We start from the raw sequence: 2,993 nt of genomic DNA on the forward strand, positions 1-2,993 counted from the left end.
GCAGCCGGGCTCGGGCCCGCTCTCGCTCTCGCTCTCGCTCTGGCTCTCGCTCTCGCTCTGTGTGTGTGCGTTTTTGTGTGCGCGTGCGTGTCTGTGTCTGTTTGTGTGTTTCTTTCCTTCTCTCTTCGCCTCTTCGTTCTGGCTCTTTTCCTCTTTCTGCGGGGCGCCCCCGGACTTCCTGAGTTGACAGAACGACCAGCCAGAAAAGTCAGGACACGGAGAACTTCGCCCGAGAAACCAACGCAATCTACCAGACGTACAGAACCCCCTCCCCGACGACCACAGCGTCCACAGTCTGCTCGAGTGCAGGTAGGGACATTACCCAGGGTCTCCCACAGGTTAGGTCACCCGTTAAGTCTCCTTGGTTTTACCAAGATGGCTAGCGCGCCGAGGATGGACGGATGAGCGCAACGGTGTGATTACGGGGAGGGAAACGCACGTCCGAACACCCGTTGGTGCCTCCCGACGTCACCGGTATCCCCGTCCCGAGACCTCTGGGCTTCAGGGTTCTGGGCCGCAGCCCTCTCCCGTCGTCCACCCGGGATCCAGTGCGCACGATGTCTGCACTGCCCAGCTCAAGAGTTTGGGCCCTGTGGGCGTTCTTGGATCCCGTTGGAAAGGGGACCTCGGGACGCGAGGGAGAGGAAAGGGGCGGGGGGGTGGGGGGGCGGGCTGGGGGAAAGAGAGCGACGCCATCAACGCATGTCTGACCAGGACCTCGGCTGTGCCAGGCTCTCCATTTCCCGCGGCACCGCGTCCCGTCGTCGGGGACGCCGCCTCTCGTCGGGACGTGTTGGCCTGCCGTCGGTCCTCCCGTCCCAGGCACGAGGCGGCGAACTCCCCCAAAGGCAGAGATTTTGGCACCTGCGTCCTCGGCTGCTGGGTCCGGCCCCAAGCAGGCACGCGGCCCGCAGGTGCCGGGCGAATGTCGGCGGAAAGCACTATGCTCACAGGGAAGGACGGCAGACGATGAGCGCGCACCAACCAGTGCCGCGCTCCGTGCTGAGCGGTGTGCTCCGTGCTCCCGCTTCCGTGCTCGCAACAACGCCACCGACGAGGCACTAACGGGACCCCCTTTCCAACCAGATGAGGCAACTGCCGCTCAGGGAGGGCGAGTCCCTCGCAGGAACGGCGGCCCTTGCTGCCGAGCCTTCGTTTGAGACCAAGCCTCCGGGCCCGCACTCTGGGAAACTTACGGAGACACAGCCCCAGTTCTCCCAGCAGAACACGCTCATCGGAGGTCAGATTGGGGGAGCCGTCGGAACCAGAACCACCCAGGGCGCTACCCTGCAGGGAGCGACGCGCGGCCCGCCCCGCTACCGCCCCGCCACCCCGCCATCCCGGGCAAGCAGGAAGCAGGCCACAGGTGCCCTGGGTCTGCTCTGGCAGGGAAAGTGGGGCCCACGGGAAAAGGGAAACACGAGGATATTCGCTCCCAGGATGATTGCTGAACGGTGAGAGGATGGAGGTTGAGGTCCTCTCTTCCTGCTGTGCCCGCATGTCCCAGCTTCTCCACAGCGAGCAACTATTGCTTTCTGTCCGCGGTGGGGAAGAGACGGCTTACCTTGATGAATTCCCCCCTTGAAAATGTAAAAGTCCCTGCGATCTGAGGCAAGTCTCCCCTCTCCTCCTCCCTGTCATCCCCGCTCTCCTCCCCTGGAGCAAACTCCCCTCCCGCTTTCCCGGATCCCCTTTCCGCGATAGTCTGCGCGGACACAGGCAGGGGAAGAGCAGACTTTCAAAGCTGCCCGAGCCGCACGAAATGAAAGCTGAAGCCAAGGAGCCAGGAAGGGCTGGCCGCTGAGGACGGAAATGTCCTCTCGGGGGACTCGTCCACTCCCTCTGGCAGACAGAGGCCAGGAGGGGGGCAGGACAGAGTGAGGCACCTGAGTGAGGGGACACCAAAACCCTGGGCGAGCGCAGCCAGATTCCTAATCCTTCCATCCAGTCTGTTCAGAATCAAAACGGATGCGAGGGATCCACGAGGAGCCAGACACCGACCTTTCAAAGGAAGGCAGGACCCCCCCCCCAAAAGACAAAAGCGAAGACGGAGACGGAGTTGGATCCCAGCCGGGGAGCGGGGGGGAGGCGCTTGAAACTTAGACACTTGGGGAAGGGGACGTCTTTAAGGCAAGACAACACAAAAGGACCCGTACCAACTCCGGTGCGGAAACGAGGGTTTCTCGCGAACGACGGTATCAAGGACAGCCAGGTGCCGACTTGGAGAAGCTGACACACGGCGCAGGCATCAGAAAATCCAGAAGCCGTCCCGCTTGGGATGGATGGCCAGGCCCGGAAGGCTCCTGTCGAGCCCAGTGGGCCCCGTCCTTCTGTAGGTGCTGTTTGGAGAAGCCTGACCCGGGGTCTTTCCTAGATGGGCTCTGGAAGACGGATGGGCTGCCGGCAGCTTGCCGAAGCTGTCCGGGCCTCCGCAGCCCGGAGCGGGATCCGTTCCATCGCACACCGCGACTCGACCAACTGCTTGGGTGCCGCGCCGGCCGAGTGGACCGCTAGGGTCTCTCAGGAGCCTGGCGGGTGGGAAGAGGCCGCCGAGGACAGAGGGAGCCCGCCGGACGAGGGCGGCGTCGGGGGCACGGCCACGCGGGGCCGGCCCCGGTTGGCCCTGGGTTCCCGTGGGGCCGCGAGGTGGAAGGGCTGGGCGGCGGCCGCGGCGGCGGCTGCGGCCGCGGGGCACTCGCGCGGCTGGACAGCGGTGGGGGCGTGGCGGGGCGATGGGGCGACCGGTGAGGAGGGAGGAGGGGCGGGAGGAGCGTGGAGGGAGCGGCGCTGGGTTGGGGGGGCAAAAGGAGAGGGAAGCGGCGGGAGGCAAAAGCCTACAGCGCCCGGTATTCCCAGGCGGTCTCCCATCCAAGTACTAACCAGGCCCGACCCTGCTTAGCTTCCGAGATCAGACGAGATCGGGCGCGTTCAGGGTGGTATGGCCGTAGACGCTGGCGGCTGCCGCCGGCGCCCCTAAGAAGCCTCGCGCGCGC

At 65.1% G+C, this 2,993-nt stretch overlaps 1 non-coding gene across 1 annotated transcript; it reads right to left on the reverse strand.

Moving 5' to 3' along the window:
• Positions 1-2,831: 2,831 nt before the first annotated feature.
• LOC124232620 (5S ribosomal RNA) lies at positions 2,832-2,950 on the reverse strand. Its single transcript, XR_006886901.1, has one exon. It is a non-coding gene; the product is annotated as a 5S ribosomal RNA (ribosomal RNA).
• Positions 2,951-2,993: the final 43 nt, after the last annotated feature.

The sequence above is a fragment of the Equus quagga genome, unplaced genomic scaffold (assembly GCF_021613505.1).
Source record: "Equus quagga isolate Etosha38 unplaced genomic scaffold, UCLA_HA_Equagga_1.0 HiC_scaffold_85677_RagTag, whole genome shotgun sequence".
Taxonomy (NCBI): Eukaryota; Metazoa; Chordata; class Mammalia; order Perissodactyla; family Equidae; genus Equus; species Equus quagga.